Here is a 16,540-nt window from a genome sequence, read left to right on the forward strand (position 1 = left end):
AAAAATATATATGTATATTTATATATATATAAATAGTGCATTAAAAATTAACATAGAAAACAACCTTTTAAACTAATAGATAATATAACTTGTACACACACATACAATGTTATTATATACAATGTTGAGGGTTAATCATTTCATCATGTCTAAAAAAATCTTATTGGCAATAACATTGCATGATTATTGTTCAAACATTTAGTATTATGAAAAAAATGTAGTTTTATATTTCAACCATAGTAAGGTGTTCTGGTGTATGGTGTCCGGTTATCTTCTTCTTTGATCTTTTGATAATAACTATAGGCCACCCACCACATATACACGTAAACACCTGTAAAACATCATGAGTTTTGGTATGTGTATGTATATTATTTGTTAGCATGTAATGGCTTAATTTATAATATACTTACACACAAACAGTAAGCCAACCACTAGAACCCCAAAGCTAGTGAAATAGAATTTATGAATTAAGAAGTCAATGCTAGTGTATATCACAGATATAACTAGTCCAATGCATAACATGATCGTTAGTACTATCCAAGGAAGCATCAATATCTTCTTTCGCTAAAATAAAATAATCATCATGAAAATGCATTCTGTAGACTTTTTGTTTTACGTCATCTCTTCACTTGCTTACCATAAAAATTCCAGCCAAAAGCAATAATGATATCAATACTGTCATAAGCAGGTTAATAATAACAATGATTTGTACTGAAAATAAAATCAATATAATAATTATGATTAGATATTTTTAATTTTTAATGAAAATAATTTAGACTTGGTAAAACCTAGTAAAAAAGGATTTTTATTTTTTAATGAAAAAACTGAATTATAACTTACACTTGAGAAAGAATTTTTTTTAACTATGATTTGATAGTGTAGTTATTAGTAAATTGTTTGGCAATACAGACTTACCGACAGATTTGGGTAAGAAATCTATGACAATGGTCTGTATTTTGATGTCCTTCACCAAAATCAGAATTACAGTAACGATGGCAATCACCTGAAAAAAGAAAACAAGAAAAACGTTAGCCATTTGGTGTGCGTCCGCCGATATGGTAAGTGTTGTAAAATTAATATTATGTATACCAATGTCCGTAAATATACAGTCGTAAGGTAGAATAGTTGTCTTGGAAGTTCCAACTTGGAACATTCATAGATTTTTAGATTTTCAAAATTGAATTATTTTAAGAGGACGTATGACTTCCTATTGCTATATAGACAATTTTAATGATATTTTCAGAAGAATAATTAAAATGTTTAATCTTAAATTACTAATAATCATAGGCGTGCGCCGGCCTATACGGTTATACGGCCTGTGGCGGTTTCTCAACTTCAAATTAAAAGTATTAGTTCTAGGGAATTGCCGATTAAACAAAATAAAAACACTACCACATGTATTATAGGTACCTAATGTTACATTTAAAATGTTAAAGTTAAAGACAAATTGTGCTAACTATAAATTGTCCATATTACTATTAACTGCTGCTAGAAAAACTTATGAAAAATAATGCTTTTTCTAGCTTTTAGGCTAAGAAACATACATTTAATTAACATAATTCGAAAAATAGCAAACGTCTATGCAAAACTCAAACTCTTGTTACTTGTTAATGTAGGGGCGCACTATTCGGATCGTCACTGCATCTTCGGTAGGTATGTAATATGTTCACAGATCAACGAAAATATGTTTAAATTAACCTAAAATCGTTGGGGTCTTAACTGACAGATGATAACAATATTTTCTTTATTTCAATCAACAGAAAGAAAGGTAATGTACAATTTTAAAAATTGTACTTTCAATAGGTACTTAAAGTCCTTTATGAGATAAACACCTATATAATTTTGTGTCTGTCCAGCAGAATACTTTGAAAGAATGTAGACTTTAACCCTTTCTAAAATTTTCGTTTATTAAACTACAAAAATGATTTAATATACCATTAGTTCTGTTGTCGATATTTTTAACACGTTTATTATTGTTTAACTACATATTATGCGATGTAATGTATCTCATTTTATTTATTATTATTTCGCACTGCTGTTTGGATATTTCGAATCATGCAATAAACTTAATGAAGATCATCATCAATATTATTGGATGTGTATAATGCGGTACTGCTCAAATTACATATACCATGAAACGTATTACCCATCAAGAATATATTTGCACCAGCCCGAAAATAATAAATAAAAAAAAATTAACGAAAATAATTTAAACTGTCGGAATTAGTCGGTTGTGCAACATAGTTCATAGCTCGTGAAAATATTGGCCAAGGTTTTCAGGCGTTGAACAAGAATTGATCGCTTGAAAGGAAAATATTCACATTTTTGCGTGTCATTGTATTATATTAATATTAGGCGTACACTGACATTTAATAAACGTTTCAAATAAGTTGTTAGTTAATTTAATTGTAATTTAATTGCCTATTTAAAATGAGTTAGTTAATTTAAAAATTTTGAAAATTTTTACGTAAGACTTATGATATCTCTTACATTGACTCTGTTCACGGTATTAATTGTTGTTTTTTCTTATATGTAGATAACCAGACATCATTTTTTTCTGCTATGATTAATATTATAGATAACTCATTTATCCGATGACTTTTACGGTAAATTCAATCATAATATGAATTTTACTTTTACGTATATAGGTATACCCTATTTTCCTTTTATAATGTTAAACTCTTCAAGCATAATATTATACGCTATTTATAATGCACTTGCAATCTAAAAAGTTTTACTTTAATGTAACTTTTAATCATATTAGATATTTATTAGTTAATTTTAAAACTATTTCCTTTTAATAATTTTTTGTTATTATAAAAGCCGTATAACATTAGCTTTTTATCTTATCTTCTGGATGCAGAAATAAGCAAGATTCTAAACGTTATTACTTATTATAATACTCATACTGCATCGACCATAGGTATTTTGAGAAAAACTTACGAACTATTTTATGTCATATTATTTGTGTTAATTATTACTATTTATAATAATAAACAATAATTAATATAATTATCATACTACGATATATTATGACATTGAACTTAAATATCATTTATTTAATATTCAAATATGAGTAGGTATTAAAATTTAACCGATATTATGTAGGTAGATTTAAATGTAAATAAAATGTCCAGGCATTTGTTTATTAGAAAGGTAGTTTTATAATATTACCTATCGATGAAATTTTATATAAGAAGTGTATATGTTTAATCAGATATTCGATTTAATATTTAAATCTGTTGGGAATGGGCGTATAAAATATAATAGAAATAAATGCAAAAGTAATACGCAAATGTTTTTCAATGCCAAACTTGTTTTGTTTTTTTTTTCTAATGGCATAAGTATAATAAATTTTACTATTTAAAGATGTAATAAAGCATCTTTAACGATCCACAAAAACGCTATAGCGCCTATCACACTAACTTGCTCATAAATGACATTTAGCATCTACCATTAAACACGCTAATAAAAAACCATAAAAATTAAAAACAAATATATCCAGCAACGGTGATGAATGATTAATCACAATTATACAATAATTGACAATTTAAACTCATTTAAATATTTTTATAATGATTTGTATACAATATTATTTACAAATGTACGTGCGCATTAATTTATAATATCGATTCCACCTGCTATTGTGCATAATAATATTATCCCCCAGTGGACAACGCCAGTGATTGATTTCGCTTTAAAATTATATTATTTTTATATTTATATTATTATCGTATATAAATTTATAATATTTGAAATTATTAGGCATAATAGACGAGTAGGTTTATACATTTTTTCAAATCAGGAAGTTTCAATGGAATCAATAAATCTTTATTTTATCGTAATCAGGCATGTTATTTTTAAATGTAATAGTTTTAATATTTATCCAAAGAACCATACGCATATTACACAAATTATTGTTCAGTGATTGATGTGTATAGTATCTGTATTATAGTAAGTGATCACAAATCTTCCTCGTACATTTTTAGTATACCCACTAAAATGTCAAATTCGTTTTCCATTAAAATTATGTGCCTAAGTCCAGGACCCATTTCTTAAAATGTGATCCAATCACCGCATATGTCAAAACTTTTATTGTAATTGTCATTACTCGTTCGTTTCTAAATAGGATTATGGTAATCGATAAAATAAATTATATTAAACCGTCGATTGTCTATTAAGCGGCATGTGCCTAATATTGATGTTTTCTTGCATTTTCTTTTTGGAAATATTTACATGTAATAATTTTATATTATTTTTTATTATGTTCTGTTGAACCGTCTGGTCGTATAGTTAAAAAGACATTTTCATCGTCCTAAATATTGTAACATTTTAGTGAATATGTGCCAAGGAAAATATAATTATTAATACATCTGGTGGTTGACCTCTATTATTAATATTATAATTTATAATATTTGATTCCAGACGTCAGTTTCCCTCATAAAAATTCGTTTAAAAATTACTATTTATGGACCGGCGTAATAGCGCGTGCCTACATATAAGTGTTTCATCGAGTGTTCTGTCTTGTACACAGGCATACAGCCGCGTGTATACGAGAAACCATCATCTGCTAATCACTATTGAGTATTGGTTTCGTCGTTAGTATAATAGTGCCTAAATGATAAATAAATAAACATAGTATATATTATATACATATACTGTATACATGTATACCGAACAAACAAATATTCGTTTGTATACGCTTATACAATCAACCATCGACGTGCTTACTATGCTAAATATAATACTTGTTATCGTCTCGCAGAGCAACTGGCAGAATATCGAAATACGCAATAATAGTAAAGTATGTGGATATAAAAAACGTGCTGTACTGTTGTAACGCGTCATAATACACGATGTACTATAACACACACATAACATACCTAAAAGCTATTAGTCTAATAAATTTTTTTCTTTTTATCCAGTCTTAAATAAAAAAAAATATTTTAATGTACGTGTACTAAAATAATGTCTGAGAAAAATTTTGGTGTAAAATTAGTGTTAGAAGGACTGCGCGTAATCTATGCGTCTAAATACTATAATATTGTGATCGCTAAGTTATTATGTAGGTTATATTTGTAAGAAGTACCTACGCTATAGTCATTAGTGTGTACAATCTATATATATTTTTAAGAATCTATGGAATTTGCCAATTATACCAATTTTTATTTTTTACAAGTGTTATTCATTATGGTTACTCCTCAGCTTTATTTGACAATAGCAGCATCATAAAATTTTGATTTATACACAGCGATTTTCAAAAAAAGTCATCTGTTTAACATAATTTACAAGAAAAAAAGAGTGATTTTCATTTGAAAAAATAAGTCAGTATTGCCACTGGATACTCTTTAAATTGTATAAAACTCAAAGTAATTAAAAATATGGTCCTTATAAAAAATTTGAAAATTAAAAATTGAATAAATTATTTAGGGAAAAAATTGGTATGAAATTGAGCATTCTTTGTAAATTACTCATCACTCTGTAATACGTTGCTTTATAAATAATCTTAAACTGTTTAATCAAATTTTATCAATAGTGTCTATATATTATGTCATTAGTAACAATAACTGATTAAAATTACGATTTTTACTTTTTGATCAGGAAGTTAATATTTTCCACATAGTATTTTCCTGGTTCGACAAAGTAGTTCACAAATTGGCAAATCGATATATTGTTTTAAAATTATATGTACTGAGTACTGACAGAATCTATGTTCATTTTGTCCTAATAGAAAAAAAAGTTGATGGATTCTTATTCCATATTTCTGTATTGATACAGGTGAATGTTTAGGTTCACTTCTATACATTATGTTCATGTTCTTACAGCTCAAAATTATCAACTTGTTTTTTTTATCTTTTAATCTTAAAATTTATATTTAAGTACCTACATCAATAACAAAATATATTATTTTTATTTATTCTTACGAGCAGCTAAGTACCTACATTAAAAATCGATTGATATTTTCATCCCCAAATAACAAGAAAAATCGATTACTATAAGATAGAAAATGTGAGGCTTTTGCTTAATTCCCCATGTTCGTAATATATCTAAGTGCGACGGGTGAGACCGGTTTATATGTAGATCGAAAATTAGATAATTTGAGGCACTGCATTTTTGGTTGACAAAACTGTATACAAGAATACAATATTACAATAGGTCTGTAATAAAGGATAAAAAATTTAAACCAATTTATAAAATGTATAGTGCTAAATATTTAATTAAATTAGTTATTTATGTTTACATTTTTAATTAAAATAAAATATTCAGCGTACCTACACTGAAGAATTAAAAAAATTGATGTATTTTTTTTTTAAAGATCTTAAAAACTTTGTTACTACATGTTTATTTAATAATATTAAGATCAGTGATTTTTTTTTTATGTATTATTTTTCTTCTTTTAAAATACATTTTTGAAAATTTTTATTAATAGAGTAATGTGTATGCTTTTTAGTTTTTATTTAAGTCTGTAAAGTGGGTTATTAAATTAATTAGAATGTATGCACTTTTCGCCACATGGTAGTAAATTAAATTTTATGTTTACAGAACTTTTATTACATGGGTTATAATTTTTGAGAGGATTCATTTTAATTTTTCAAGTGGAAAGCTAAAAGCTATTTCAAAATAATAACAGTATGTATAATTTTGTAAATTATAATATAACTCATAAATGGTAACCATTAACAACTTAAAGCTTTTAATAAAATTCGTTAACACAATTCGAAATAATTACAGGTTTTATGCACGATATTCAGAAAGTATTTTAAATGTCATTCGGAAACGCCATACCCTTAACGGTCGTTAAAAGCATTAGAAATATATATATATTTGATAGATACAAAAAAAAGTTTAACCATTAAAAGTTTAAAATTATAAAAAGTTTCTTCGGCTTAATTAAATAATCACTACATTTAAAGAAATATTTTTAATGATAATATTATACCTATGTAGTATGTTTACTGTATACACTTGCCTATAGTGAATAATTATTGTTACGTAAATAATAATTATTTCGTAAAGTTGCGGTACAAAATATTATGAAATATTTATAAAAAAAAAACTACATGACTACATGTCGGACAAAACAGTAGCCTATCTTCGTTCCTTTAACGTTCCAATTTATTAATAGAGTATTTGATTTATATACAATTGTTTAAAACATATTACTATGTACAATTTATTGTTTCTTATGTTCATGCTTTTTGTTTTTAATATTATTCATCAAACATTCTTTTTTCCTGCTATGCATATGTATACTCAGATAATATGGATAATCTGATAATGTATAAGTATTGCATTATTAGTTTGAATACCTAAAGCATTAACGAAAAATTGTTATCAGCGTGAATTAAAATAAAATCTGTTTAAATGCGTACAAAAGTGCAACCATGTTCGACATAATATGAACCGAATATCGATTTATTATTATAATATTATTATTAGTAATTTATGGATATAGATTAATATTTGGTATTGTGTAATTTTAATATTTTAGTAAATTATCAAAGTTTGGTTTTTATTGAAACAACCTGTATGCGTAATGTTTTCATTCAAATACTCGGTTCTACAATTTTATTGTTTATAGTGCTACTGATTATACTGATTATTATATATTTATATACATACGTAACATATATTGTTATCGATAACATTCATCTATAATAACACAGAATTAAGTGAGATTTTACTATTGGAGTAGTTTAGTTTGTTAATAATAATTTATAGATTTGATTGATACAAGTATAACCTATATTTGATTACATATTATTATTATGTATTGAATACCTACGTGGAATTTTGAAAATAAAAAAAATTAGTTTATACATTAATTTGGCGTCGATATATTTTACCGTGGAAACGTTAAAATATCGAATAAACAAAGACATTTTAGCGTAATCATTAAATGTAAACAATGAAATTGGTTTTATATGAATATTATTTCAGTTAACCGACTCAAATACCTTCCCTATATTATAACTTTACTTAGGTATTAATGGTATTATACAACTACATACTAAGGTTTTCATACTATGTTTTTAAGTTAAACATTGTGTAATAAGACATATCTACTTAGTGAAGAGCTTGAAACATTGTTTTAGTTTGGTATTAATTTCACTTTTATTTTCCTTCTTAAGTTGCACCTATTATAAGTCAAAACTTTAAGTAAGTAGATAAGCCGTAGATATGATAAACGGCAAGTTGATGAATAACAAATAATGTCATAACTCGTAAGTCGTAAGCAATATAAATCAATTGTTAAGTATTAAATTTAATTTTAACGTCAAATATATTATACGCACTTAGGTACTTTTAACAGTTTAAAAAATATAAAACGACAATTAGTTAAACAAATGAGTTCTATGTATAATTAAAATCGAGGTAAGACAATGATCAAGTGTACAAATTACAAGGTTTTTTTATATAAAAATAATTTACTGAGCTTATTTTTGTATAATTAAAAATAAAATGTTACCCTTAATAACAGTACTATACTACTAGCCCTGTATATTACACGAGTAAATTAAAATTATATTTTAGAACTATGATATTCAATTATTGATTATAAATTAATAAACTATATCGAATGTGTAATGTGTATAACATTATCAAATTAAATACCTATAATAATTATACCTATTAGAATATGGACTTTAAGCTAATGAGCAAACATAATGATCGATGCATCAATACTAATATCTAGTATAGAACCTATAAAGAACAAATAGTCTAAAGAAAACTTTTTTGTTTAGACTAATTAAGTTAATTTTAACGATATCAAACTATTACAAATGTGAATGTGGTGTAGGTATGATATTGAAATATTTTTAATAGTATTTTCAAACAAATGCACAAATGTACCGCTGTTGTTTAAAAAAAAAAAAATTATTTGTAACTTTAAATACAGTAAACTTTGAACTTTATCAACGTGTCAGAACATGGTGATTTTTATAATAATATACTTATTCTAATGACCAATTTTATTTAGGCGAATTTGGTGGAAAATGAATCAAGTACCTGGGTAAATTTATACTTGATGATTGCTTCGTTTAATTTATTTTTTACTAACTAATTAAAATCTTTATACAATTATGTGAATTATGTGGTCAATCATCAATGTCCAATGGTCACTGTTATTGTAACGTAATTTCAATTAAACAATAATAATGTTAAACCAGGTACCTGCGTACACACTACACATATAATATATGCATTATGTTAAGATATTTTATAAATAAAAAAATCAAATAGTATGGATATTGGCTAGGCGTGTAAGAATTTTTATTAATTCAGTAATGATGGATGTGTTAATGACGAGTGTACGAATTAAAGCAAATTCGCACATCATCTTAAACAGAAAACGAGTAAAATTGGTTTATTAAAAATAACGTTTACGATAAACTGAGCATCTTTTTTTTTTTTTTTACTATGTAGGTCATAAAAACTGTTTTTCTGTTTAACTGGAACGAACTCAAACCACGGTCGTGCTATACAGACGCTGCTGTCACTGGCTGCAGTGCCCTTTAATAGTGACTAATATACATCACTAGTGTCGCCCTTGAACTTTAGGCGTAACCTAAACGGTATTAACGACTTTTGGTGTTGTGACAAGTTTAATAATACGACGATGATTAATAATAAACACACTGCCGGAAAGCGGTGTATGAGTGTGATAATGTATCTACGACAGGTATATTAAACCTAATAGTGTTTTAATGCATTTTAGGCTCAATATATTATTATTATTATATTTTTATACGTAACTAATTACTTATAATATGAATAACGTTAAAATAATGTTATAAAATGTATAAACGAAAGAAACGATTGTTGTTGTTATTATTATTATTGTAGATGTTGTTCTATTACTATTCCGTATACGCCGCTGATGATGGCTCCGGTCTTGAGCGGGAAACCCAGAAAACGACTCGAGCAACGGGAACTTTCGACCCATCTCGGAGATCGCGTTTACCGTAGAACGAAGGCAATAGTACGCGACGGCACTTGGCTTTTTGCACGTCTATCGGAAGTTTTTTGATCGAATCGCACACGACCGCGGAGTTAAAAATATACAATCGATTATTAGACGGTAATAATATTTTCCGACAACGTTGTGTGTTTGTGATTTTTTGCTATGCTATTATTATTATTATTATTATTGCAGTTAATTATATTATTTACCACGACATGTGAACACGGTGTGCACACGCGACAAACTCGCCGGCCGCTCGAAACGCAACTGCACACTATATTATACAACTATACAAGTGAGTAGGTATACGACACTCCACCGCCGCCACCACCGCGCGCGGCTGGTTATGCTGCCACGGACCTTGTAGCGAGTGGCCCATAAATAGACTTGATCGTTGGCGAAAAAATAAAAATCGCGCTCGCCGCCCGGACCTGCCTCTCCGGACATCGCTTATACAAAATTATAATAATAACAGCATCGCCACTAGGCGATGATAACGCTTACAAGCAGTGTATCGGAATCGATACCTACGTTTTTATCTTTATTTAAATAATAAAACCATTTTTACAATAACGTCAAATAGACTTTGTACTGCGTGTTTAATCGAAATCATCACCACGGACGCGCCAATAACTACCCCTTACCGGGGTGAATTTACTCGTTTAGAGATGAAACAATTGTGAATTGTGATACACTGTGATAAACAGCACTCGAGTACCCAACCGGCCTATCGGACCGCGTTTCAGTGATGTATGAAAGTGAATTCGCCTCGGTGTTATGCCAATCGATTTCGATAAGAACATAATAATATTATTATTATTTATTATTATGCTGTTTAAAACAAATGCATACATTTTAGCTATATCCATATGTGCACTGCGCACATTGATTAATTATGAACCCACTCGGGACCGATTTCTAGAAACTGGTACTTTATTTCGTACTGACCGGGATTTTCAAAATAGCTATACCGGGATCGCGTTCGTAAAACCGGTAGTGTCCCAGCGAAATCGGGACGGATGGCAGTAGTATGAGCGTGCGAAGTTGGTCGTTTCGATGCAGCATATTTCGTACGAGAGTTATCCGATTGCGCTAGAAATGACCTTTTCACATATACCTATTATTACGCTCAACACATCATTTCAAGTCAATCGACTTAGTGAATTGACCAGTCATGATCGGTCGTTTTCAGGGTTGATAGACTGTAATTGAACTTAACAATAGTAGACGATCGTTTAAATTTAAAATATATAAAAATAATATACACTAATTTATCATGCTCAGTACAACCAGAGCCCCTCAACGGCTCAACGCCGTAAATAGGTTCCAAAATTGTAGCAACCAAGACGGACATCAGATAAACGCTAGTTGTTCAATTCACGAATTAAAAATCCGTGATTAAGTCGTACTAGTTATAATGATTGTACCAATACATAAATGATAGTATAACATACGACATGAAATGATAAAATAATTTAAGTAAATAATATGGTTTGCGGAAGACATGTATGTAAGGGGTCTGTGGTACACTATGGTATCAGATTTTCAGTCAAATCAGCCTTGTTATTTTTTTTTTTTAATTTAAAATTGTTTTTAATATCTATGCAAAATGTATGGTCATTCAATGTTGGTGGTATCGTATAGGACAAAAAAATATATTTTTTATACCCGAAGGTAAAACTTAAAAGTAAGCGGAATTCGTATACAACAGGGTACACGGGTAGGTACTGAGCGGAATAATTGGTACGCCGAACCTAAAATAAAAAATTTTATTTCCGGAGCCACTGGTCCATGCCCTTATGTATATAGGTTTAAGACATGAGGTATATTAGGTGCTATACATAATATATAGGTATATGCCACCACACTGTTACGTACGCCGACGTATGGTCATTGTACCTAACGATACCTATACGTGGGCCGCGAAAACCTTGAGAGAAAAATAACCACACACACACACACACACACACAACGGCACACTCTTCTTCACCGACGTCGCCGCCGCCACACCCACCCCCGCTATCGAAGCAGTCTTCATAAACATCACGCGCGTACCTATATGTATAAAGCGCGTCTAATATCATATTATTATTATTTCTTCTCCTCGGCCATAGTAACTAAAACTCGTTCTCCGACGGATATATTTTTTTTTTCTTTACTCCGCTGTATACGACGCATATATTCTAATGTATAGCGTACCGTCATAATATCGTATAGCCTCCACGGCGATCCAGCTTGCAGCTCCGCCACTCCTCCGACCACCGAGATCGTCCCCGCGGGCTTTCGATCGGCCGGTGGCGGCACACGAGATCAATGTCAAACGGCGCCCGCCGCCGGCGGGATTAGTGTTTTGTCGCGATGTGTACGAGCGCACGACTGCTGTTTATAAGTTACAAACAATAATATTTCATTCGTATTGTGAGGCGCCGACTTAAACATTTTTTTTTTCCAATTCCGTCATTAGTATTCGTGCACGTATTGAATATATTTAAATCGTATTATATAGAATAGGTAGAAACGGCTCCACAGGGTCCCAAAAAATATAAGCCATAATCATCATATTTTGTTTTTATACAGATAAAGATACTTTTTTTGCTCGTATACATTACCTACATAACATTTCTATCATATTTCTAGTAAATCCTAGTACACGTGAATACAGTTGTTGAAAATTGATTTAGGACGATTTTTTTGTAACAACAGTTGACTTATTTATCTTAAAGATTTAACTATATATTACAGTTTATAAATAATTTTAAAACAGTTTGGTATGGTGTATAGTAAATAGACCAAAAATAAGAAAAATAGTTTTAAAATGATAATATTAAGTATGTATTAGAATCTATATGATATATGTTTGTTATAACTTATTGTTGTTGTTTAATAATAAATTATAAAAGTATTTATAAAATTATAATGTATTTGTGATTACAGAGAAAAATAATGTCAAAAAAGTAAATACTTACTGTACATATAAAAATAAAAACAAAAAATAGTTACTAAACTTTTTATCTAGTGTAAAGATTTTTTAAAGGAGCACGCGATGAAAATTAATTGATTGGTTGGCTGTCAACAATTTTAGCACTCCCTAAAAGGCAGAAATGTATACGTATAGTTGCGTTTATGAGCAGCACTAATAAATTGTTGTACCTAACACGTCACTTGGGGGGTATCATATTTTCATAATATAATATGTATACTGTATATAGTATCGGTTGTATCAGATGGTTCAGTTACGTTGCAATTTTAGAATAGAATACCATTTTATATTTTTGTCGCGTGCAGTATTATAATTCTCGTTATATCGCGTGCTCATCACTGCGGAAAACGATACGCCTCAGAAAGGGCGTCAGAAAGAGCCGTGGTAATCATAGATACTGCACGAATGTTGTGGTTGTGTTTTAGAGACGTTTCATGCGAATTCAATATCGGTGGGAAAAATAGGATGTACGAAATACGAATACAATATATAAATACTCGTAAGGTATAGCTGCGGCAAATGAGATGTATATGCACTATAGCCGATTCGCAATAACTTAAAGTTAAAAGGGGATAAAAATGTTTTAAGATATTACTCTTTATATTATTTTAGTTAACAATTAGAATGTATTAAAATAAAATCAAAATTTTGAGCAATATTATGAAATATAATTTTACAAGTCTTAGTAATATAAAATACGGCGTGTATGTAAACTACGCTAAAAATATGTAAAAAATTTCGTTATAAAAAAAATATGATAAATTGATAAGACACGTTATGAAAAAGGTTATAAGATATAGCCATATTGTATACAGTATTATAGTATTAATAAAATATTTGATTCATATTATTGTAATTGTATTCATGTTTCAGCTACTTAATAAATACATTTTCTAATTTTTCTACTGCTCCGATTAATAAAAGTATTCATGCGACCATGCCTATGACATTGCTTATATTTTAAGTTTTTCTTTGGCACTCACTATATTTTCATACTTATCGGATTCACTACTATTTGCTATATTTATAAATATAAACTATCTATATATACTAAATATTAATATATATTTATACTAGGTCTTGACTATTTATATAACAATTTTATCTTTAAGTTAACGAGACCAATAACACGTTGAGTGATAACGAAAATTATTTCAAGGGGAATAAAACAAATTCGAGTTATCACAATTATTCTACTGTTTATATTCTGTTTAAAGACAAAATATATTATTCAATTAAAAAATTTACATAGTTTTTTTAATCTAATAGTTTACTTTTAACAATGTCAATAATATCTTAAACATAAATATTATTCAATATATTTTTACAGCCATAAACAATAATACCTCCAATTATTATTTGTATGAATAACCCACTGCCTACTACCAGCCAAGACTCAACGGGATATCACTCCAGCATAGTCTGCCGCTTCTGTTAGTATTCAACATTAAACAGTATTCGTTATCATAATCAACATAATATTGACACAACTCGAAAAATACTTTTTTTAATATTTTAGTATTCGTAACATTAAAGTTGGAATAATCTATAATTTCTGTTTGAAATAAATTAATCGTTTTTATATCTATTAATATTATACTAGAATTGTGAGATGTGACATATTACTCTTGCTGGAGTAATGTTGAACATTTACCTTACTTATTACGATCAGCAAAAATAAATACAATTATAATCTATTTAAAATATTATAAAACTAATGTACAAATAATGATTTTTCAAACATTGTATATTAGGTTTTTTCAACATTATCCAATTTTGAGTTACGTCCACTACCATTTCAGGGTTAAAACAAATTTTTCTTAAGCCCAAATAATGCTGTAAAGGTCCATATATTAAATCGTAATAAACGTGATGTTTTAAATTAGTATATATTGTTATTATTGTTATTATTACAAAAACAACAACGATGTAATTAAACACTGCATTTTTCCACGTCGTCGTGAAAAAACCGCGAATGAGTTCGTTCTCGCAACCCGATGCGACAATGGGAATCGCGTTTAATATTTATATACACAGGAAAGATGGCTAAACCAACAACAACGCCGAACACTATAATACGCATTCCGGTTAGTATTTATCCGTATTTGACTCTCTTGTTCGGCCAACGGACTTCGGTGACGTGCATGTGTGCAACGCTAACAGACGTCCGTCCGAGCCGAACCACTATTTCCGAGAGCTGCACTCGTAAACATAAAAATAAAAACAATACCGTTAATATACGCTGTTATATACGTCCTGTATTGTTATAACAAATCAGAGAATCGATAGTGCCAACAAAGTCATCCCATCTCAGTCCTCCACAAAAATAAACTTAGCCACATCACCAGATACACTTAACGGTATATTATATTAAAAGCAAAAACAATGGAAGCACGGCAGACCGATTATTACAGAATACTGTACTTCGTTGGGATAAATTCAGAAACGTAAGACTCAAAAGAAATGGACTCACTGACATCAAAATAAAAGAAGAAGTTATTTCCTCTCGGGTAAGAATAGGACACACTCGTTTCACTCATTCCTAACCTTATCGGCAAAGAACTGGCACCAGCTTGTGACGCATGCAAGAAAACATTCCGAGCAATACATAGCGACTGTCCTAAATACACTGAAGTACGTAAAATCTTTAACACACCACCTTCACTAGATCACTTCAACACAAACACGAGACAAAAATACTTAGAAATCTATACATATTTTCACAAAATAAACTTAATTCAAAATTATAAAAACTGTTATATTTATAATATTATAACTTTTATTTATCTAAGTTAAAAGTAGGCTAATAACATCATTCATTGTTATATGTATATAAATATACCACATAAATTAACGTTCGAACATTATGAACACGCGATAAACGCAACAATAATGCGCCATGGTGTTGCGAGTTTGTATAGATACTAATTTTTAAATTAGCGCGGTGGTGGTAAACTATTGGTTTACTCGTATAATATAATATTGTAATTTGATTTTACTTTTTAATAATCGCCAATTCATTGTACGAGATTCTCTAGACATATTATCATACTTAATTTACAGTAAGTATTAGATATTTATAATATTTTTAAATAACTAGATTCAGTTTACGATTTAATGTTAGTGTCAATTACGATGTATTTGATGGAAAATATAAATCACAAACTTAGACATTGAATTGTAATTTAAATAAATCTGATTGTAATCCTCACATGCAAAAATGATGATTTTTAAAATAAAATATATTTTTTTATTACCTGAATATAAAACCTTTTTAAAAATGACGTAATTTAACACTACAAAGAATAATTATTGAAAGCAGAAATTGTTCGTTATTTTACTTACTCGACAAAAATTCATCAATTTTCAATATGACATATCTGGCAATAAACTTGCTTAAATTACATAAATGTATATATTTTAATGTGCAGATCGCTTTTAAATTCGTTGAATCTAATATCAAAAATCTTCTCATTTATAGGTTTTTAATATGTTGGTATAATTTGATTAAATTATTAAGTACTAGGTAGGCAGGAATTACAGGTTTGAGATGGTTATGGATTTTTATATGAGTCTAATGCTCTTTAAGATTG

The 16,540-nt window shown here is 28.8% G+C and overlaps 1 pseudogene; it reads right to left on the reverse strand.

The window, feature by feature from the left end:
- Nucleotides 1-40: 40 nt before the first annotated feature.
- On the reverse strand, nucleotides 41-10,239 carry LOC113549466 (annotated as a pseudogene).
- Between the last annotated feature and the right edge of the window lie 6,301 nt (nucleotides 10,240-16,540).

This window comes from Rhopalosiphum maidis, chromosome 1, assembly GCF_003676215.2.
Source record: "Rhopalosiphum maidis isolate BTI-1 chromosome 1, ASM367621v3, whole genome shotgun sequence".
NCBI classification, from domain to species: Eukaryota; Metazoa; Arthropoda; class Insecta; order Hemiptera; family Aphididae; genus Rhopalosiphum; species Rhopalosiphum maidis.